Source organism: Triturus cristatus, chromosome 6, assembly GCF_964204655.1.
Source record: "Triturus cristatus chromosome 6, aTriCri1.1, whole genome shotgun sequence".
Lineage (NCBI taxonomy): Eukaryota > Metazoa > Chordata > Amphibia > Caudata > Salamandridae > Triturus > Triturus cristatus.
Window position 1 is genome coordinate 454888103 of NC_140589.1, and position 24738 is coordinate 454912840.

Below are 24738 nucleotides of genomic sequence, written 5' to 3' on the forward strand. Positions count from 1 at the left end.
GAGGGCTTGTAGTGGAACTGTGAGCTAGCTGGTCTACAGACTAACATATCCTTTGGGGGTGTTTGGAATCAGTCACCAATGCTTTACTTTATGTTGTCTAAAACACGCAGGTCCTATATAGATTTGTAGGCACTACACGACATGGCACTGCCAAAGTTGGGTTGGTTCTTATTTAAAGGTCTAATCTGAGTAGTTCAGTCATGCTTTCTTAGAGACCCCTACTCACATTAATCCAGAGACATCTGGAGTGGGAAGGGAAAAAATCTGCTACAGCTGAGTATATATATTCTATGTATTGGCTGTAGGTTTGAAGAACTATAGTTCCCTGCATTGTGCATAAAAACGTATCTTATTTTCCTTGAAACTATTTCTTACAATGTCTGTAGAAGATAATGCAGTAGCAGCATTACACACAAATCCAGAGGCAGAGCAGGAAGGTGCAATAACATTTCAGAGAATGTCAGAAATGCACTTGCTGCAAAATTAGACAATTCTGGTCTCTCAGCACTAGGAGGGACCGTAACATTCGTGATTGAGGCACACAAGTCATTCAGGACAGAGGTATTCTATTCATGGGTTAAATTCATACCTGCAGATTCTCGCACAAATACATTTCATTCTTATACTCTTTATGGAATACCAGAAGAATGTTGTCCATACGAGGACATAGAAGTTCCACTCATGTACCAAGAGCATATAAATTAGTTTAAAGGTGCCCTCCCACACACCACACAAAAAGTGAGACTCAGTCAGCTCAGCAGAGATGGAGCGACTTGGCCGGTCCTGGCTGCTTACACACTGCATCAGGAAGTTGGCACATTGCCAAAAGCAGACTTACGTCCACTTCACAAAGAAATAATAAAACTTTAAAGAAATCTGACACAGTTCGTTATGAGAACACTCACACTTCAGCCCACAAGGGTTACTCCAGTAGGTCAACTCCAAGGGACACCAACTAAAATTACCCCACAAACACTGAACACAGTTATGGAAAGAATGCCCCCTAAACGTGAGCAAATGCCCTTCTGGATAGCACAATTATAGGCAGTGTTTCCACACACAGGCCCACAAGAAAAACACAGAATATTGACAATGTGCTTGCCAATGGGGATAGCTCATCCGATAGCGGATTGTGCCACTTAGGGTATAGTCTTTGCTGCCATCTATACCAGGACTCATGGCACCCCTTAAATAGTAGTGATACCAGAAGTATTAAGACAAATACAGAATGATAATTGAGCAGAATCTTCTCTGAAAGTAGGGATGAAATCAATAGGCAGTTTCTCCCAGGTATCAACAATTATGTTAGCGAAATAAAAGGAGAGGCAGCAGTAGTGGCTATACGCCAACACCTGAGGGAATGCACTCTTGCACAACAGGGGCGGGATTTACCTAAAATTATCGAAGATACATATGCTGAATTAGGTAGAGATAATTTGGGAGCTAGACCTATGAAACCACAATTAATGGGTAATCCAAAAAGGATAACACTAAGCAAGCACCAGAATCTTAAGAAAATAAGCAAAAATGCATCACAATCACCGAGTGGGTCTCCTCAACAGGAGCCCTCCAACACAAGGTATAATCTTAGAAACCGTGACAGTATTAAAAAACCTAACAGGTATCTGGATCAGTATCCTGATACCTGTTAGGTATCCTTTCAGGGTTCATCAAAAAACTCCGATAGGGAAGGACGATCAGAATACAGATCAGAAGAGCAAGCAAAGCCATGAGACACAAATCGCACTTCAGACTACATTATCAAATAAGAAGATAATCCAAAGAATAAACCTCAATTTAAAAAGAGGAAGGTCGCTGGCCTTAAAATAAGAAATGCCTAGGTTGCTGAGGACTCAAATTCTGAATGGGGACTGTGCTCTGATAATGCTAGACGGCTCAGCAGAAGTAACAATAGCTCGCCAGAACCTGATGGAATTTCTGCTGACAGCGGCATTGAATGAACATATCATGGTGGAGACACCTGATACTAGGGTAAGTGTCCCACACCAGTTATACAAAATAAAACTCCATATGGAGGGGGACATGCCCAGGAAAGTTAAAGTTCTCTTGGGAGAACCTGTCCTTTGGTTACAACATTCGTTTAGCAGAAAAAGATTGGCTGCCTGAGTTTGTTATGGACTGCCCAAAGGGAGAAATTGTAATTTTACCAGCTTTCTCCGACCTCGTTCTAGTATCACTAAAACATTCATACGCACAGGAGTGGGCAGTAGCACTAGCTCATGCATTATACCGCAGTCATGTAGGGTGGGATGCTGAGTCATCTCACCACAAAATACCAGTAAAAAATACTCCTAAACCAAAGAGTCAGTACCCAATAAAACATGATGCTAAAAGACAAGTCAGGGAGATCCTGGATCAACTCGAATACCAGGGTGTAATAGAAAATTGCACCTCTACCATGAACAATCCTTTGTTTCCCGTAATGAAACCTGACAATTTATACTGTCTAGTTTTAGACTTCGGGCATTTGAACACATGCACAAACACATTTGCAGTACAGAATGCATACAGTGCTGCAATAATGAATAACGTTGTGCGGAAAAAATACAAAACAAGACTAGAAATCTCAAATGGATTCTTTTGTCAAAATATAGCGCCTGAGAGCAGATATTTTTTTTTTTTTTGAAAAAGTTTTTATTGAGCAACAATTCGGTCACAAGTATGGGCCTACAACCACCCGGGCCGGCCGCTAGGTACATAAGGAAATATACACATATCAAAGTTGCAATCCGTTCCCAGGGCACTGCCCCGCAGTGGCTCAAGATAGTTCTCGAAGAACAGCAAGCGTAGTCCAACAGTAACAGAAACAAAAAAAAAAAAAAAAAACAATAAAAACAAAAGGCGAGTTACGAGGGATACCAGTGCGGTTCAGGCTCCCCCCGGGAAACTCCAGTCAGAACATTTGAGCAATCCGCTAAAGAGAGGAGTACCGGGAGGCCGGGGACGGAGGGGGGGGGGGAAAGGGGGGTCAAGGAAGATGAACGTCCCTATGTAGTTGTTACAAAAAGCGCCAGGAACCGTCGAGGGTCAGGGGGACATGGCGATATCAGTGTCTACCAGGGGGGGCGTACAGATGCCTCCGCGATACGCATTCCATTGGCCCCAAATTCTACCCCATGCCCCCGGCTTGCCACGGGCCACATACACTGTCTTCTCCCGAAACATACACCAGTCCATATTCTCCTTCCATACTGACACGGTGGGCGGCCGTTGAGCGCCCCAAAGTTGCGCTATATCCCTCTTGGCAATCATGTTCCCTAGGGCCGCCCACCGAGTCTGAGCCGCGTTGTAGTCATTGGGCTCCCACACATTCAGGACACAGCGACGCACCTCCGGCAGCAGTACAACCCCGGTGACCTGTCCCATAACCGTGTGGACCCGGCGCCAATAGTCCGCCACCTCGCGACACTCCCAAAGGATATGAAGAAAGGTGGCGCTGAGCCCGCAGCCTCGTTTACAGAGCCCGTCGTCGGAAAATCCCATCGCGACCAAGCGCGGACCCGTAACATACACCCGATGGAGAATCTTGAGCTGTACCAACCGGAGACGAGCCGGAATGGCAACCTCCTTGGGGGACGACAGTGCAGACTGCCAGTCTTCGTCATCCAATTCGACCCCATCCCCAGTCCAAGCCTCCCGAAGGCGCACCAGGAGATCCGCCCGGTGATTAATCAATTTTTTATAAATTAAAGAAATAGTACTATCAGGGACATGTCCGTCAAGTACGCGGTCCTCGAGGGGCGAGGAAACAGGGATCTTGGTCCCCTCCCCGAAGACCGAGAGCAGGGCGTGTCGAACCTGGGCGTAGCGGAAGAACTCCCTGTCGGTCAGCTCGTATTCGGCCTGGAGCACCGCGAAAGTCTTGACCGTACCCTTGTGCCACAGGTCTCCCACTTTGCTGATACCAATCGTGTCCCACTGGTCAAACCCCTTGGTGGTCCACAAGCTGCCCAGGCGGTCGGAGGCAAACAAGGGAGTAGCACATGTCATTCGCTCACTCCAGCCCATGGCCACAGTGGCAGCCCTCCAGGTCCGCACAGCAATCTTAGTAGGACCCGTAAGGGTCCGGTCAGCCAGGCGGGAATAAAGTGCCCTGTTGTAGTTCCCGCCGGGAAGCAGGAACTTGTCCATCTCATACGCCGGATTCAAGCCGGGCGCATACATGGCGTGGTTAATGGCAGATAGCTGCGAGGCCCAGTAGTACCTGCGAATGTCAGGAAGCGCGATGCCCCCGTCATACCAGGGGAGAGTGAGCTTAGCAAGAGCTATACGCGCCCGGCCGTTCCACACCAGTCTCCTCTGCAGGCTCGCCACCTCCCGAAAGTAGGCCACTGGGATAACGTCGAAGGAGTTCTGGAGTGCATAGAGGAACCTGGGAAGGGACATCATTTTAAACAGCGCGGCCCGACCCAGCGGGGACAGGGGCAGCCTGCACCACCGGGCCGTGTCCTCACGCAGTCGCCGAAGTGGACGCAGAAGATTCTGCTCGTAGCGAGCCACCGGGTCCAGCGAAACGTATATCCCCAGGTACTTAAAGCCGCCCAGAGATATTTGAATCGGGAGCCGAGGCGGCAGGAGAGGAGGACCACCAGCGATGGGATAAACGCAGGATTTAGACCAATTGATCGTGAGACCCGAATTGTTCCCAAAGGAGGTCAGAACGTCGAAGAGGACGTGGAGTGACTGCCGCGGTGAGGTGAGATACAGGAGAATGTCGTCCGCATACAGCGAGACCCGATCTTCAAAGCCCGGGCCCCACCGGATCCCTCCAAGCGAGGGCTCCCAACGGAGCCAGGCAGCGAGTGGCTCCAGGGCGAGAGCAAAAAGCAACGGGGACAACGGGCACCCCTGCCTCGTGCCCCTGCCGAGGGCAAAGGGCCGAGAGACCCGCCCATTCACCACCACTTGAGCCATGGGTCCCGTGTAAAGGAGCCTCACCCAGCCAATAAATCCCTCCCCAAAGCCGAATTTACCCAAGACGGCCCAGAGGAATGGCCACTCAATAGTGTCAAATGCCATCGTGGCATCCAAAGAGACCAGCACGGCCGGCTCGGTGAGGAGCTCCGCCCTGGCGAGGACCCCGTGCAGACGCCGCAAGTTAAGAGCGGTGTTGCGGTGCGGGATGAAGCCGCATTGGTCCGGATGAATAAGGTCGCACACGACACTCAACAATCGATTGGCCAGGACTTTCGCCAGGATTTTAGGCTCTGCATTGAGCAGTGAAATAGGCCGGTAAGAGGTACAGCGGTCACGCGGCTTGCCCTCCTTGGGGAGAACGACTATAGTGGCCAAGCGCTGGTCGGCCGGAAGGGAACCCGCCGCAAGAGAGTCGCGGAACATGCGGCCGAGGAAGGGCGCAAGCTTATCAGGACGCAATTTGTATAGTTCAATGGGCAGACCGTTAGGACCCATAGCCTTGCCCGAGCGAAGGGAACGAATCGCGGTCGCTATTTCATCCGACGATAAGGGGGCGTCCAGCCGCTCCCGGTCCTCAACGGACAGGCCGGGCAGAGCAATATCTCTCAATAGGAGGCGAGAGTCATCTTCGTCCCTGTCAGTCACCGGGGAGTACACCGCCCGGAGGTGGTCAGCGAAGCATTCCACAATCTCATCCGGTTCAGTCACACACCCACCATCCGCAGCACGCAACTCGGGGACCACACGATTCACTCTCTCCTTTTTGTCCAGCCACGCAATCAACTTTCCCGCCTTGTCCCCCGCGTCATACAATCGGCCCTGCTGCTCCCTATACATAGTTTTGGCCGCGTCAGTGACCAGGGACCTATATTCGAACTGTTTCAGGCTAAGGGCATGTAGCCCGTCCGGAGTAATATTCGCCTCCAAGGCCGACTCCAGCCCCGAGACGTCAGTCTCCAGCTTCACCACCGCCTCGCTCCTAACCTTCTTGGCCACCACTATCTGGGCGAGGGCGTGTCCGCGTATAACAGTTTTAAAGGCTTCCCAAAGGGACAACGCAGACGACACCGACCCCTCGTTTTCACTGAAGTATTGGTCCATGGCCTTAACCAGGCTGTCACGAGTCACAGGGTCCCGCAGGTACCAGGGGTTAATGGGAGCTATCCGCCCTGCGGACCGCGGCCCGGTGTCAAAGAGAAGCCACAGCGGAGAATGGTCGGAGATACCACGCGCCAGGTGTCTGACCTCTCGAATCCGACCAGTCTGCGCCGCTGGCATAAGGAAGTAGTCTAACCTGGAGAGACTCCCATGCGCCCCCGAATGAAAAGTGAACTGGCACTGGGTCGGATGCAGTAGTCTCCAACTATCCACCAAGCCGAAGGTCTCCAACATCCCACCCAGCCATGACTGGGCAGCGGGGAGGGTCCTCGGTGGGTGACGATCCAGTTCACCCGAAACCACAGAATTAAAGTCCCCGCCCATGAGCAGGAGGCCGTCCGGGAGGTCAAGCAGCATTCGACCCAAATCAGCAAAGGTGGAGTTCTGGAGGCCCGGGGGGACGTAGACTGAAACCAGGGTAAGGGGCTGCCCCTCCCACCTCCCAATCAGACACACATAGCGCCCTCTGTCATCCGAGACTATCCTCGTGATCTCCACCGGAAGGGAGGTTCGCAGGAGAATGCCCACCCCCCTGGAGCCAGTTGTGAAACCAGAATGGGCTACGAGGCGGTATCCCCCTCTGTGCATCGCATGGCAGACATTACCGACCAAATGCGTCTCCTGGAGAAACACCACATCAGGAGTCAAACGGCGCAAATATTGCAGTACAACACCCCGCTTAATACGGTCCCCCAACCCATTGACGTTCCACGACATAAGCCTCAACCCGTCTCCCCCCATCCCCTCCAATAGAGCAAGAAGCCCCCAGCCCGCAGCACCGCTCCCAAATATGGATAAAAATCAATTCCTCGCCCTGTAAACAAAAAACACACAACTAAACAACCCCTCTTCCCCCCCAACCCCACCCCAAGTCCACCGCCCCCCACCCTGCACCCCTGCGGGCCTAAGACCCCCCCCAACTTGCAGTGTGCCTGTCGCCCCGCTAACCCCATTCTACAAAAAGACCCCGGAGGAGGAAAGGGACCCGAACCCGCCCGCACCCCTCACGGGTCCTGGTAAAACACAGTATGCAAAAGAAGTAAGACCCAACTGTACAGTGCAAAAACGCAAAAGCAAGGACCAAAGGTCAGTCTAAGGGGACCCGTCACCTGCGGTGCCCCCAGAGGGCCCGGGCCGGCCACCCCCGTCCGGCAGCGAGTCCAGCCAGTCACTTGCGGCCACAGGAGTGTCAAAAAAGACTGTCCGCTCTCCATGCTCCACACGAAGTTTCGCCGGGTAGAGCATCGAATACTTCAGGCCTAGCTCGCGGAGACGGCGCTTCACCCCCTGGAATCCCATCCGCTGTTTCTGGACCAGTTGCGTGAAGTCCGGGTAAAAGTTGACGGTCGAGTTCTCGTAGCGGACCGGGCCACGGGTCCGTGAAGCCTGCAGAATAGCATCGCGGTCCCTGTAGTGGAACAGTTTAGCCACGATAGGCCTCGGGGGGGCCCCCGGCCGCGGCCGGCCGCCAGGAACCCGATGGGCCCGTTCCACAGCGAAGAATTTACTTAGGCCAACCGGGGACAGCTGCTGCAGGATAAGTTCCTCAACCACGAGGTCCACCGGGCGGCTGTCGGAGGACTCCGGTACCCCAATGATACGGATATTGTTGCGTCGGGCCCGTCCCTCGAAGTCCTCAAGCCGCCGGGCCATGTGGTCGTTGACCACTCTAATGTCCCCAAGCGCGGCCCGCAGATCCGACACCTCCGCACCCAAGGTGGAGGTCCGTGTATCAAGGGCCTGGACCTTCTCGTTGGTTTTAGAGAGGTCGGCCCGAATCAGGGTGACGTCGATCGCGACAGTGTCGATCTTACGGGCCAGGGCCTCATATTGCGTCGCGATAGTTTCCCTGATGCCCTCGATGGCGCCCATAATGTCCTGTAGGGAAGGTTCCGCAGCGACGGTCGTGCCTCCCCCCGCAGCATCCGGGGAGAGGCCAGCAGCGCCAGGGGACCCCCTGCCCTGGGTATAGCGGTCCATGTTGTTGCTCTGGACCGCTCCCCCGCGTAGTGAAGCCTTGGTCTTGCGCCCCTCCGGTCCCCCTTTGCCCGCCATGTGAGCGCCGTCACTCAATGGGACCTCCGATCAAGGGGTGCACGGGTGCCAGAGAAAGGATCACAAACTGTCGGTGTAGGGGTCGGAGGCGTCAGACCCGTCAGTAGCAGATGGAAGCAAACCTCGGGCAGAGGCCCAAGAGGCACCCCGCCACCTTGAGCACGCACGCCAGCTGATCTCCTGAAGGCCAAAATCGAAACCGAAAGTGCTGAATCGGTGACTGGCACCGCGCTGAGGCCGCTGTTGTTCAATTGCAGCCCGGCCCCACGGGTCACCTCCACCCCGGCCTCCTCCGTCAAGTGGGTCCCAAAAGTTCCGGCGACGATAACTCAGGATTCCCAGGTCCGATTAGAATTTTGGAAAGAGATATATAGTCAGCTGGTCTTCTTCTCTCAGATTCCATACACCAACTCAGGATAGTCTCAGGATGTATTCCGAGGAGCAGAAAGGGTCCGGGGAGCCCTGTGCTCACGCGACCATCTTGGATGCGCGCTAGGCTCCTCCGAGAGCAGATATTTGACAGAATTCTCAGCACTAGGTTCTCAGCGTCAATTTTGTAGACTGGCCCAAGGGTATAAGAATCACCCGGGGTTGTTCTCAGCAAGAGTATCAGAGTTACTTCAAAATTTTGATGAGGAGGCATTGTCCTATGTAGAATATATTTATCTAACAGACGATGAACTATTGGATCATTTGTACATAATTTTGGGGTTTGTCTCAGAAAGCTACACATTTAACCCCTTAACTGCTGGGCCTTTTCCCCCCAGTGCTGAGTCCTTTTTTGGCTATTTGGGATAGTTTGTGCTTAGGCCCCTGTAACATTTTGACCACATACGGTATCCACGCCCATTTTGCGCCCTTTTCTTCCAACATCATGAGGATTCTAAAGGTACCCAGGGTTTGTGGATTCCCCTGGAGGAGACCCAGAAATTAGCCAAAATACAGCTACATTTTGTTTTTTTTGGCGAAAATTGGAAAAAAGTGCAGCAAATGAAAGCTTCTGTTTTTTCCCTGGAAATGGTATCAACAAAGGGGTTGTGGGGCTGAAATCACCATTTCCCCAGCTTTTAGGGACTGGCAGACTTTTGTCAGAAAACCAACATTTTTTACACAGTTTTGGCATTTTACTGGGATATAGCCTATTTTTGCTATTTTTTGTGCTTTCAACCTTCTTCCAGTTAATGGTAGAAATGGGTATGAAAACAATAATGAATCCTGGAAGGCTATACATTTTAGAAAAGTAGACAACATTCTGAATTCAGCAATGGGTCATTTCTGTAGATCCTTCAAGGTTTCTTTATAGAGACTAACAGTTAAATACAGGAAAAATTGAACATTAGTTTAAAAAAACAGCCAATTGTGCCAATGTTTTCACCTGTAACTTCTTCTAATTTTGGCAGCTGTTTGAAAGCAATATACCGTTACATCTGCACGACCTTTATGGTTGTGGGGATGTATAGGACTTGTAGGTTCACCAAGAACCCGACGAACCCAGAGCCAATAACGGAGCAGAGTCTTGCTATGGTTTTTCATTATGTACTGGGTAAATAGCAATTAATTTGGGAAAATATATACATGGAAAAATCCGTATGAAAGACACCTATGTATTTCTGAAATTGGAACAAAATATAGAGTTTAGAAACAGTAGATATTTGCACATTTCCGAAATTGTGAGTACCCATACTAGCATAAGAATTATAGGTCATTTTTCAAAATGAGTTATTTTTACACATTGTCTTTCATTTGGAAAGCATAAATGCATTGAAGGTCGATAGGTAATAACAGTTGCTCTAAAGTTCTGTGTTACCCTAAGTCTCCCAATAAAAATGGTACCTCACTTATGGGGGTAGGCTTTGTGCCCGCATCAGGAAACGGCCCAAAACGCAACGTGGGCACACCACATTTATTACGGTGAAAACTGACCCTTTTTTTGCAAAGTGCCTAGCTGTAGATTTTGAACCCTAGCTCTGCCGGCACCTAGGGAAACCTAGCAAACCTATACATTTTTGAAAACTAGACACCCATGGGAATCCAGGATAGGGTGACTTGACTGGCTCTCACCAGGTTCTGTTACCCAGAATCCCTTGCAAACTTAAATATTTGTAAAAAAACAACACATTTTCCTTACATTTCTGTGGTGGAATGTTCTAGAATCTGCGTGGATCCACAAAATTCCACACACTGTGCGTTCCCCAAAGTCTTCCTAGAAAAATGGTACCTATCTTGTGTGGGTAGGCCTAGTGCCCGCAACAGGAAACGGCGCAAAACGGAACGTGGACACACAACATTTTCACACTAACGACGTACCCTTTTTTTGCAAAGTTCCTAGCTGTAGATTTTGAACCCTAGCTCTGTCGGCACCTAGGGAAACCTAGCAAACCTATACAGTTTTGAAAACTAGACGGATGCGCTGGTGCTTGTGGGTTTGAGGGCAGGATGTGGTTGTGGTTTTCTGAAAGCATAACTTGAAAGATGTGAGTGCTCTTGAGGTTCTCTGCATCATTCCGGCATTCAAGCAGCCGGCTCCCGCAGTGCTGGTGGGTGAGTCTCTTTGCCGTGCCGAGTTTGTCATCACGGCCGGCTCCCACAGGAATTTGCCGATACCGCGGCCGGCTCCCGCAGGAATTTCCCGATACCGCAGTTCTCGGCCGGCTCCCGTTTGTGAGCTTCCTGCTCGTGCGGAGGACGGTTCAGAGACCTGTAGTGCCTTCGCCCGGTATTGTCGGCCAGGGGCATTAGAGTGGACTGAGTCCCTCATGGAAGCTCGTGAGGCTTCTAAGTTTATTTAACAATTACGGCAATCCATCTCCAGCGTGTGGCTAATGGAGAGACAGGTCCCACTCCCACGCGGATGGCAAAGGGGTTGATTCGCATGTTCGTCGTTTTGACTGACTCTGCAAGTTTTTTCTTTGAATGACTTCATCGTGATAGAGCAATGTACATAACACTTGCGTTAAGCGATTGCTGATTCTCTGGGGACGCACCAAACTATCACATCTTGCCTAATTACTCACCCGTTCATCTGCCGTGAGGGGAACGGCAAGCAAGGGGGTCCAGCAGTCTTCTTCCTGCCACTAGCGACACCGCCGTGAGGGGAACAGCCAGCGAGGACTACAGTTCCCAGCAGCCCCACGCTCAGCCCAGGCGCTTGCCTTTGGAGTCAGCAGGCAGCACCGGGGGGAGCATAAAAACGCCGCTGGTGCTCCGCAGCGCGGGACGCACCAAACTATCAAATCTTGCCTAATTACTTACCCGTTTATCTGCCGTGAGGGGAACGGCCAGCAAGGGGGTCCAGCAGTCTTCTTCCTGCCACTAGCGGCACCGCCGTGAGGGGAACGGCCAGCGAGGACTACAGTTCCCAGCAGCCCCACGCTCAGCCCAGGCGCCTGCCTTTGGAGTCAGCAGGCAGCGCCGGGGGAGCATAAAAACGCCGCTGGTGCTCCGCAGCGCGGGACGAACCAAACTATCAAATCTTGCCTAATTACTTACCCGTTTATCTGCCGTGAGGGGAACGGCCAGCAAGGGGGTCCAGCAGTCTTCTTCCTGCCACTAGTGGCTCTGCCGTGAGGGGAACGGCCAGCGAGGACTACAGTTCCCAGCAGCCCCACGCTCAGCCCAGGCGCCTGCCTTTGGAGTCAGCAGGCAGCGCTGGGGGGAGCATAAAAACGCCGTTGGTGCTCCGCAGCACGGGACGCGCGCGGGCAGCGCCCGGGCAAAGCCCGGGCCAAGGGCGGGCCCGTCCTAGGCCGTCAGAGGCCGAAGGAGGCTAGGCTGGGCCAGCTCCTTTGCTTGTTAGAGAGAGGATATTCCCAGGAGATCTATTGACATGTTTGAGGTTTGTTTACATTGCAACTAGGGTGTATTTATTCTACTTCTTTTCTTTGTGTTGCCAATTGTTTCGAATAATCTGGTATAACAACTGAGGGTTGTTATATTGCTGTATTGGTTTTTGCTTTGAGAGTGTGGTACTGGTCTATATTGAGAACTAAGAGCCTTGAGATAATGGGCAAAACCAAAATAGTGACTAGTCGTCCTCGTACTAGACAAAATGTTTCTCTCAATACCCCTCTTCCAAGCCTTACGGCAATTGATAAAATGTTGCAAAAAACTATAGGGGTGGTGGCAAATGCAATTGAAAATACTGAGCCACGTCTGTCTCTTACCCCAAGTTTAATTTCGTCTCCAACCCATGGGAATGTCTCTATCCCTATAGACAACAACTTGGTTTCGTCTCTTGTATCTTCTTTTGCTGAGCTTTCCTGTGCCCAAACCATCTTCGCGGCCAGCCCTGTGGGTACTCTATCAAACACCATACCACCACCCCAGGATCTCCAAGGCACATCTAGGACCCAAAAACCCCGGGGGGAAAAAAAAAGGCTAAGCCATGTACTAAATCTCCTATGAATAACTCTGCACTTAGAACTTCTTTCAATGCAGGTCCAACTCAACTGTCTGCCCCTCTAACACCTCCGATGTGGGCCACCCATCTTCTAATTGATTTACAAACCCAACTGGAATCACTCATCAATTCTCAATTTAAAACTCTGCTGAGTAAGATTGATCGAGTGGTATCTTTAATTAACAGTAAACCATCTGGGTATCTGGCTGCCCCCTCTGGGAGTGGGTCTTCCCACAAGCCCACCACAATTTCTTTGCCTAGCCATACAGGTACCAGCTCTACTGCTTGCCCTTCTGGTTCTAGGTTGTCTACATCTGTTCCTAGTATGCCTCCACCTCCTTCTACCCTTTTTAATTCAACATCGGGTAGGAGGAGAGAGGATAGTGCTTTTATATCCCAATTTAAAGATGGGAATGTCCATAGTACTGGACAACCACTACCATCACTTTCTCCACACTTACCTCCAGAGGCCTCGCCATATGTGGTGGTTCTCACTGGTGTTCCCCCACTGTCTGGTGCACGCAAGGAATCTTACCACGAATTGAAGAATAAGGTTACCCATTGGTTGAACACTTATAGATCTTTACCAAGAGGGAGTTCCGGAGAAATTTTGCTTGTGCGAAGGGTGGGGTGGCTGGGAGTGAACCAAAAAGACAAAGGAGGGGATTGTGTTATTATTAATTTCAGGGATCCTAGAGTGGCCAATTTTATTCTTGAATGGCATGATCGGTCTTCTCAGAGTTTAATATTACCCTTGCCTCTGAGTTATTTCTACCAACGTCCAGTTGGCTTGGTAAGGTCCGATCTAAGGAATCCCCATTTTGGTCCACACACTGCTGCCTATAGTATTCCTGTTGCTAACTCTTTTGGCTGCTTGGACAACGAGGCTTGACTAGTTCCCTGTGTGGGGGCAACTGGTCCATTTTATGGCTGGCCTAACATCTCCAAGCCGGAGGGGGTGAGTGTAGAGGGAGGTCTTTATATGACTTGCGCTGTTAAAGCACACGTGACCCCCCCTGGCTTCAATCCTGGCTTTAATCTTGGTACTTCTGATGATGAAGTAGGTTTGTCTCCAATATCTCACCGAGGTCATTTTTTAAGTTCAGAGATTGTTTCTTTTAGCTTCCCCGATGACGCAAACTCTGGCTCCTTAATAGGGTCATGGAATGTAGCGGGGCTGGGTACTAAACTTTCCAACCCCGACTGGGAGGCACTGATAGATAAGTACGACCTCTGTCTCTTTCAAGAGACCTGGATGACGACTACCCCGGTCAAGGTTGGTTTTGCTTCTTATAATGTCCCGGCTGTGCAGGGCCCCAGGGGGCGTCCCTCGGGGGGTCTATGTACTTGGGTGGCTACCAACTTGGGGTGTACAGTTAGTGTTATTGATTTCCATTCCCCGGATATTCTTTGTATAATTCTGAATTTCGGGGATGGCACTTCGATAATAGTAATTAATATCTACTTACGCCCCACTCCTTTACATCTAGGACTTACAATTCTTAATGCCCTCAATGACCTCCTGATTTTGTATTCTGCAATTCCATATAAGATCATTGGTGGTGATCTCAATTGCCACTTTGAACCCTTGGTTGGCATACCCTCTGTTACTTCCGGGGTAGATCTATCCTGGAATATACAGGACTGTCTTATGTACCCTGTTCTGCGTTTGACACCTCTGGCTATTGAGATTAACAAGCTCGTAGTATCTCATTCATTGCAAGCTTGCAATGGTAGACTTGCCCCAGATACCCCCGGCAAACATACTTATAACAGACTGGGCAAAAGTTCAACCATTGATTACTTCTTGGTATCTGTGGAGTTTTGGTCTCATCTTAAATCGCTTACTATAGTGGACAGGGTTGATAGTGACCATAATCTCCTCAGTATGGAATTCCTACATCATCTGGATCCAGCTCGAGCCCCAGGGTCCTTAGTTCAATCTGTAGCACCCAATCTACTAGCAGTGGCTGGCGGACGTCGCATCAGGTGGGCTCAGTATTTGTCTACCCCAAATAAAATTGCGGCTTTTTATTCACAGGTGGTCACCCATTTAGCCGAAGTATCTGTTCTCATGGAGGCCAGACAGGGTCTACTCAATTTTGAAGCCTTGGAGATTATCCATACGAAACTTTTTTCAATGGCCGCTAGTTTTTTTTACATCACGGTAAAACCTAAGCCAAATGGGGTAAGGAAACAAGTTAATTGGCATAATTCTAGTTGTAAGGATGCTAAATGGGCCCTCTTATGGGAGGTGAAACATGGGACGCCTCATAGCATCAGAGGAGCTAGATTTTTGTATAAATCTGTTATATCTCTAGCTAAAAAAGAATGGGAGGTAGATAGGTGGGCAAATATAAAGGACGCCATGGATAGTCATGATTCCAGGACTTTCTGGAATTTAGTCAGGTGTGGTAGTAGTGAAGGATCCCCAGCTATAACACCTGGTCTCAGTGAGGAGGTTTGGTTGAGGCACTTGAAGCCCCTCTTTAGTGATCCGATAAGTGACACTGTGGTTGAACCTTCACCTTTCTTAATTAACTTATCTCCCCATACCCCTATTGAAGCAGGGGACTCTGATCCATTTCTCTGCACCTCTTCTGAAATCCAGGCTGCCCTACTGAGTCTTTCTTTTGGTAAAGCCCCTGGTCTAGACAGGATCCCTGGGGATCTATTTAAAAGTGAACCAACGGTTTGGGTTCCATACCTGTTGATATATTATAACGCAATTCTTTCTGGTATGGCTATCCCTCATACTTGGAAGGGCGCAGAAATTATCCCTATTTATAAAAAGGCCTCCCCTTTAGACCCAGTAAATTATTGGCCTATCAGCCTTATCGATGTCCTCCAGAAGGTGTTCGCCCGAATCCTATTAACTAGGCTAGAAAGCTGGATGGAAGAATTCCATATTCAATCGCCCTTCCAAGCAGGCTTTCATCCTAGAGTTTCCACAATTGACCAACTGTTTAGGTTGCAGTTGGTACACTGGAAAACGGTGTTCTTGGGGAAGGGTTCTCTCTACCTGATCTTTGTGGATCTTAGATCCGCTTTTGATCTCGTTCAGAGGGATAAGCTTTGGTTAATCTTACTCGAGATGGGCGCCCCCTCTTACCTTTGTGACCTCTTCAGGTGACTCCATTCTGGAACGTTTGCAAGGGTTCGCTATGGTAGGAATGGTGAGCTTTCTGCGCCCTTCCCGGTGGACAGGGGTGTTAGGCAGGGGTGTGTGTTGGCCCCCACCTTGTTCACTCTATTCATCAACGGTTTGATTACTCATCTTTTGGAGGCAAAGGATCTTGATTCCCCGATTTTAGCAGCACGCAGAATACCGGCCCTAATGTTCGCTGATGACACCCTCCTACTTTCAAAATCTCCAATGGGAGCCCAGCGAACATTGGAGGCCTTTTGTTCTTTTTGCTCCTCAAGAAATTTGGAATTAAACCTTTCTAAAACCAAATATATGGTTTTTAATTCCAAACCATCAACCTATCCCCGTCCGCATTTGGAGGGATGTTCTCTCGAGAAAGTTTCTACATTTGATTATTTGGGAGCTACCCTGAATGACAGGATGGAGTGGGATTCCCATATGGTCAAGGCTAATCTTAAGTTAATACAATCATCAGGTGGAATCTTAAAGGTTTTTAATGAATGTTCTTATAAACCCGTGGGTCCCCCAGTGGAAATCTATCGGGCTAAGGCTAGGGGAGCGGCACTATACGGTGTAGAGCTTTGGGGCCATGTTAACGCCAGCTCAATGTCCGTCACTGAAAATAATTTTATTAGACGTGTCCTAAATCTCCCTAAGAGTACCCCTTTGGTCCCCCTAAGACTGGATTTGGGATTATTCCCTATTCAGGAGACTATTCTTCATCGACCTTTGTTTTACTGGAGGAGACTTTGGTCTACTCCAGAGTTATTAAGCTATAAGGAAGAGTTAGTCGACCTTGTGTCTATAAGGGGATCGGGCAAAATTGCGTGGCTTAAACATGTTAAACAACTCTGCTACGACATACATAGGGAAGATCTGTGGACCTTGCCAGAAACATCCTGCCCTCTGACTAGCAAGAGGGCGTTGGGGGGCATTCTCAAACAGCATCACCTGAATCTCCGTGACCTGGACTCTAGCATGGGCAGGCTGTCTCTTAAATTTTTGGAGGTGAAGGAATTTTATGTTTTTGAAAACTTTTTAGATGACATCCAGCCCTTGCTAGCAAAAAAACTTTATCTCCAGTTCAGACACGGATCCTTACCTTTGCGGGCTTTCACAAACAAATGGATGCCCTCGTCATCTAGGTGGTGCCCCTGCCCTGGTTGCGAGCATGTAGAGGAGACTGATCTGCATGTTTTGCTTTTCTGTCCCTCTTATAACAGGGCTCGTTATAAATGGATCATTTCCCTTTGCAAATTAAGAGGTCTTAGGGATTACAGGGACGGTTTTAGACTATTAAAATATGATACGACCCCTGTGTTTGTCTTTGCCACTTCGAGATTTCTCCTCTCCATGTGGTTCGTAAGAAATGCAATGATCAAGGCAAACCATGTGTAGTATTATGTTGTTTTATTTACAGATCCACTGTTCCTCTCTCTGGTCATTAACTGTTTTTATTCTTGATATTGCTTTTTAAGCATATTTTAACTATCTTAACTATTGTTTTATGGCTGAGTATGTATTGTGAATTTTTCATCATTGTATTTTTGTACTATATACCTGTGCTTTGATGGTTTTTGACCGAAATAAAGCTAATGATGATGATGAAAACTAGACACCCAGGGGAATCCAAGATGGGGTGATTTGACTGGCTCTCACCAGGTTCTGTTTCCCAGAATCCCTTGCAAACATAAATATTTGGTAAAAAAACACACATTTTCCTCACATTTCTGTGGTGGAAAATTCTAGAATCTGTGTGGATCCAGAAAATTCCACAGACCCTGCGTTCCCCAAAGTCTTCCGAGAAAAATGGTACCTCACTTGTGTGGGTATGACTAGTGCCCGTGGCAGGAAACGGCGCAAAATGCAACGTTAACACACCACATTTTCACAGTGAAAACGGACCCTTTTTTTGCAAAGTGCCTAGCTGTAGATTTTGAACCCTAGCTGTTCTGGGACCTAGGGAAACCTAGCAAACCTATACATTTTTGAAAACTAGACACCCAGGGGAATCTAGGGTGGGGTGACTTGTCTGGGTCACTCCAGGTTCTGTTACTCAGAATCCCTTACCTGCAGGAACGCTGTGTGGTAGGAAATTTGTGTCAGCCCGTGATCCCACAAGTTTCCCACACAACAATGAATTTTTTCAGCTAAATTTGAGGTTTGCAGGGGATTCTGGGTAAGAAAATGTTGAGGGACCCACAAAAGCCATACCTCCCTGGAATCCCCCGGGTGTTTCGTTTTCAGAAATGTGTGGGTTTGGTAGGTTTCCCTAGCTGGCCGCTGAGCACGGGTCAAAAACCCAGTTGACCCCCCCTTGCAAAACCAGGTTGTTTTGTGATAGGTAATTTTGATGCCTCCTCAATACGTTTTGGGCCTCTGCCTGTTGCGGGTACTTGGGCCTCCCACACGAGGGAGGCACCATTTTTATCGGGAGACCTGGGGGAACGCTGTGCGGTAGGAAATTTGTGTCAGCACGGTGATCCCACAAGTTTCCCACACAAAAATGTGTGGAAAAAGTGATTTTGTTTCAGCTAAATTTGAAGTTTGCAGGGGATTCTGGATAAGAAGAAGTTGGGGGATCCACCCAAGCCATACCTCCATGGAATCCCCCGGGTGTCTAGTTTACAGCAATGTGTGGGTTTAGTAGGGTTCCCTAGCTGGCCGCCGAGCACGGGGCTAAAAACCCAGGTGACCCCCCTTGCAAAACCAGGTTGTTTTGTGATGGGCAATTTTGATGTCTCCTCAATACGTTTTGGGCCCTTGCCTGTTGCGGGTACTTGGGCCTCCCACACGTTGAGGCACCATTTTTCTCGGGAGACCTGGAGGAACGCTGGGTGGTAGGAAAATTGTGTCAGGTCAGTGATCCCACATCTTTCCCACCCAAAAATGTGTGGAACAAGAGTTTTTTTTAACTAAATTTGAGCTTTGCAGGGCATGTTGGGTAGAAAAAAAACAGTGAGAGCCACGCAAGTCATTCACCCTTGTACTTCCCCCTTTGTCTACTACTCAAAAATGTGAAGGTTTGCCTAGGTGGCGACTGAGCTAGGGCACAAAGTCCCATGCTACCCACATTGAAAAAACAATCTTACAAAAGGCCATGACACCCCCACAAATATAAATCTAACACTAATTTGATAAAGCTAATCCACCACTTACACTGGTTGGTTTTAGCACCTCCAGAAACGCTGGCTTCAAAGCACAAATACTTATCAAAGTATATAAATATTGAAGCCATGCGTTCTGAAGGGGAGCCATAAAGCCACATCAAGGCACCAACCACTTTATATTCCATTCACACGCCATTCACGCATCACACACAAGACTTCCATACCGCCAGACACGGGCCCAATCAACCAGATCACTTTCACTCACATAAACATACCACCGCCATGCAAGGGCCCATCACATTCATATGCCACACGACATAATGAGTTTGACTACATGTTACCACCTGTAAAGTCTCCCCCTCCTTCTTCCTAAACATTACCAAATGCATGCCGAGTGAACCTTTACTAATGGCTCCCATGACAGCCACATGAGGCTCAAGAAGACATGTCTTTCATGCGCCTTTAGCGCACTCACTGTGCTAAATCCAACTCCTTCCAGTTTGTGGATGCAAGTTTGGGGGTGTCTGAGTATCCCTGTAGGCCATATCTCAAACTGCCTGTAGCATATCTACCTATGAAACTAAGGCAAACATGTTGGAAATTTTCAAAAGCTTTCTAAAGATAACATCACAAACTATGAAGAACGGATGAATGTGAAACACGGGTAGTCCGTGACAACGCAGCGTATGTCCAATCCACCGTTATGTGCAGTGACTGTAATGCACTTATCATACAGCAAACTGACCATCTACTAAGTTCTAACGGAGGATGAACGTGGCATGCAGCATTGACCCATAAGTACTATAGTAAATTCAGTGCGAGTGTGGCAGCAATGGATTTGAATCCATGGGTGAAGATGAAGTCATGACGTGTATGTATACTACCTTTACTATCTGCCTTCTACATTTGCAATATTCCTAGGAAAGCGCATCTACCATAAGCTGTTCTAACCCGTTCACGTGTCTGTCCTCATCAGAGTCCTGACTAATCCTGTCTAATTGTCAAGAGACCCTATACTAATGCCTTCCATCTCTAGCTACTTGAAGCATGAGAAAACATTAGTTTCACGTGCTATCAATGCTCTCACTGTGCTAAATCCAACTCCTTCCAGTTTGTGGATGCAAGTTGGGGGGTGCCATTCCTCGAGCTGAGCAAGCATATCTACCTTTGAAACTAAGGCAAAGATGCTGTAAATTTTACAAAGCTTTCTAAAACGAACACCATAAACTATGAAGAACGGTTGAATGTGAAACACAGGTACTCCGTGACAACGTGGCGTATATTCTGTTCACCAGAATGTGCTGCGTGGGGGCTATAATGCACTTGTCAATTGGCGAACAGCACAACTACCATGTTCTCAAAGCAGATAATGGTGTTGAGAAGTCCATGATTTCCTGAAGTAGAGGAAAAAATATTCTGCAGCTTCTTGCGTATTGAACGAGTGACCCACAGACAGCAGGTATCCGTTCACACCAATTGAAAGGTTTACCTATTGACAGCTCCACCTCAGTCAATTTCCCAGTATTTTGCTTTAGTGTGATACAACATAAAGCAAGTAGGAAAACAGAAGGCAGGCTTACTTGGGCACTGGGGACAGTAAACACGAGTCTCCTGCCTCTTTCCCTGCATTGAGCAAACTTTACAACGACGACATGGTCGCTCCTTTTTGGGTGTTGTAGGAATTTTATCAGCAAAGTGTCGCTCCTGCAGCCTTGCCACGTCCTCCAGAACACATGAAGTGGAGGCTGCTGCTTCTGTAGCAGTGAGACTTTCAATCACAGACAACTGAAAGCCAAGGAAAGACATGAGTCTTCCTGTGGTGGTCTGGTGATGAACAACATACGCATTGTATGTTGCCATCTGGATCAGGTGAGTAAACAGTTTCATATACCAAGTGCGAGTTTTACGACTCGCATTGTATGGCTGAAGAACCTGGTTGTCCTTGTCCACTCCGCCCATGTACTTGTTGTAATCAAGTATACAGGTGGGCTTGTGGACTTCGGCCATCTGATCCCAAACCGTGACAGGGTAACTGCTCTCAGAATGAAGTGTAGTGAGCACGTACACGTCATGCCTATCTGAGAACTTGACTGCGAGCGGTTCGTTGGAATGCAGCGCTGTGCTCTGGGATTTCTGGAGCTTCTTGCAAACAAACTCCTGCGGGAATCCTTTGCAGCGATGATGAATTGTACCGCAAACCACTGTGCCAACTTTGTAGAGGTCACTGAACAGCTCTACTCCTGTATAGAAATTGTCCACATAAAGGTTATAACCTTTGTGAAGAAGTGGCTGGACAAGCTCCCATATGATCTATCCTGTGACTAAAAAATCAATCCCAGATTCGGCTCCATTGTCCTCTCCCTCAGATGCTGTCTCAGTATCTGCTGCCTCAGAGCTGGACTCCAGAACCAGACTTAGGGCCTGGGCAGCATTCATCCAACGATATGCCATCTCTGCTAGTGCCTAAAACTATCCTTTTAAAACACTATCCTACGTACAAGGCAGATAGGTTGTTGGTTTCAAAGTGTAGGTGGGTGTGTGCGTGAGTGAAATGTTTAACAGTCAATAATGACGAAGTCACCTTACCTTTCCTTTGTGAAATCCATACACTCTACAAAAAGACTAAGAAAGAGAGATAAAAGACACAGTATTACTTTACCTTTACCTTTTAATGCATGTAAAGATAGCATTGCATGTACAACTTTCCCTACATATTTAAAAATGTTGAATGATGAAGTTGAACAGGAAAAGACTATTACAGCTGAAATAGCTAATGAAAGTTCTCAAAATAGTCAAAGTAGTGGTCCATGTAGTCAAGATCCTCTTGGACAACCAATACTGGAAAATGAAGCAGCGATTGCTATGCATGAAGTCGAAATTGCGATGCAACAAGCACACGAGGAGAATATTACATTGGAAAACTTAGAAGAACAAATAAATGTTGAACAGAAAGAAATATATGCACAAGTGAGAGAACAGATAGAACATGGTTTGTTGCATGAAAAAAAGAATGTGTGTGTTCATCTTTTAAACCTCTTCTGATGTACATCAGTGATCAAGCTGGGACAGGTAAAAGTTTTTTAAATTAAAGATTTGACCAATTATCTTAAAAAACTACTGGTTCACATTTATGTTGTGTGGTAACAGCTCCAACTGGATTAGCTGCACACAATGTTAAAGGAGTTACTTTGCATAGATTACTTATGATACCAGTTGAGCATGATAATAAATTACAACATCAGAAGTTGTCTGGAGAAGCTTCTTAGGAAGTGTCAAGAGTGCTGAAGAAAATGAAACTTTTAATTATTGATGAGGTGAGCATGGTCTCAAACTTAATGATTGCTTTTGTACACTTAAGAAAGCAACAGGTATTAAAAACAGATTACGAGGTTCTCTTTGGGGGAAAACATTTAATTGTATTTGGAGATCTGCTACAACTAACCCCTGTAAAAGGAGAACCAGTGTTTAAAACTCTTCTACATGAAGACACAAAGAAATCTTTTGGAAGCATTGGAAATGTGAATGTGTGGTCACATTTTGAATATAAAGAACTCACTCAGAATATGCGACAAGCAAGAGTTGAAGATTATGCAAATATTCTAAGTCATCTACTAAAGAACTTGTTTACAAATGAAAACACACCAGCAGAAGTAATGTACAAGAAAATGAAAGAAAAAAGTTTATAGTTTGCTTAATGCCCACAGTGGAAGAGTGTTATACATTTAATAGAGAGCTTATGAAATTGGAAAATCAAGAAATAGTTCACATTGAAGCTATTGATAAAATCGAGCATCAAGGAATAACAATTCTTCTTTCAGAAAAACTACAGACTAAATTGGATTCTTTAGAAAAGTCTGTATCAAAAACTGCTGGCTTAGAAAAAAATGTAGATGTATGTTTAAACTGTTGGGTAATTTTGAAGCGTAATCTGAATGTAGAAGAAGGTTTAGTGAATGGAGCAATGGGGACACTTGTTGATTTTGTGAAATATCAAAATAGAAATGGATTTGAATTCTTGAAAGTTAAATTTGATCAGATTACAGAGGTAAGACAGATTGCGCGTTCTGCTGCACGTTTTTTGCTTGTAAAAGACTTGTATGTTCGTAGAAAACAGTTTCCCTTCTGTTTAGCATATGCAATAACTATTCATAAATCTCAAGGTTTAAGTGTAGATAATGCTTTGGTAAATGTAGAAAGAACGGTGTTTAAAGAGGGAATGGTATATGTTGCATTATCTCAAGTTAGAACGTTGTCTGGTTTGTATTTAATTGATTTTGATGAGAACAAGGTTAGTGCTGATGTTGATTGTGTAAGAGAATATAATCGTTTGAGAAGGCTTTATGCCCCAAGTTTAGGTGAATATCCTATTTATGAGAAACGTGTTGTGTGTTCAAAACGCAAACATGTTGAAGAATCAACTGTGGTTGAAAAGCAGAAACAAAGTCAAGAGAAAATAAAAGATGTAAAGAAGCAGAAAAAACAAACAAGTGATGATATTGTCGGATACCAATTAGAAAATGCTTCTGGTGTCAACTGCTATGGTAATGTTATTCTAACCGTTATATGTTCGGAACGTTATTTCAAGAATTGAGAACTGATAGAAGTAAGATCCATTCTGCTTCTGGTATTCGCCAACTGTTGGATACATGTACTGGATCTTTAACGTTCAGTGCTAATACACAACAAGACTTTCTGATGGTTATGGTTGGAGTACTAGAAGATGAAGGAATTCAGATTGAGAGTTTATTTGGACTCAGTTACAAATGGGAACATAAATGTGAACAGTCTTCATTAACTTCAAGCACTATAGTTGGCAGAGAACTTTTTCTATATTTAACAATACCTGACTGCAAATCTGTACCATTTTCCAAATTAGTAAAAGAAGCTGATCATGAGATGATCTGTTCTTGTAAATCAAAATGCTATCTACATTATGCCTACAAAGATATGGAAAATATTTGATTATAATGCTGCAATGCTGTAGACCAATTGGGAGAAAAGTGGAAACCAAAATAAAAAATGTTGTTGCTAGTCAAGTATCTATTTCTGGAAGAACTTTTGCAACAGTTGCTATTGTTTTCCATGCTGGAAGTACTACCACAAGTGGACATTATACAGTTTATTTAAAGTGTAATAATGGTTGGAGTCACTGCAATGATACACACTTCGAAATGAAACCGAGATTGCCTTATCAATTACCCAACTCATACTTGATGTTTCTGAAACAAAGATTTTAGATACATAATTCGGCCTAGTGGGAAGGTGTAAAGATACTTTAAGGAATTTATACTGGATGATTTCAAAGCGAAATGTTTGATACATTATTTGGCGTATTGGGAAAATGTGAACAGAAACTACAAAGTAAAGGTAAGATTTGAAGATTAGAAATAGTATTGGATATGTTATTTGTGTTGATTTTGTATTATATTTGCGAGAATTAGGGATTTGTTTTTTTTTAATAATCTAGTTGATTGTTTTTTTTCCCTGCTATGTATGATGAAACTACACTGACATCCCTGTGAATAGTGAAGTCAAGTAGAAGCTGATGACAGCAAAAAAAGGGTGAAAAATTGTTTTCTGAATGTTAAATTACTTTGTTTTATTTAAAAACTCACTGTAATTTGTGAAATATATTACGTTACATAGCAGTTTTGCTGTTTATTTTATGTAGTTGAAAAGTTAGGAAAAACAGTACTAATGACAAATAGCACAATAGTAGTTCGATATTTAAAAAACCTTAGAAATTCACTGAAAAAACCATAGGTTTCAGGGACGTTATAGTTAGAAATTAGCATTTAAAAAACCTTAGAAATTCACTGAAAAAACCACAAGTTTCAGGGACGTAATAGTTAGAAATTAGCATTTAAAAAACCTTAGAAATTCACTGAAAAAAACATAGGTTTTAGGGACGTTATAGTTACTTGGACATT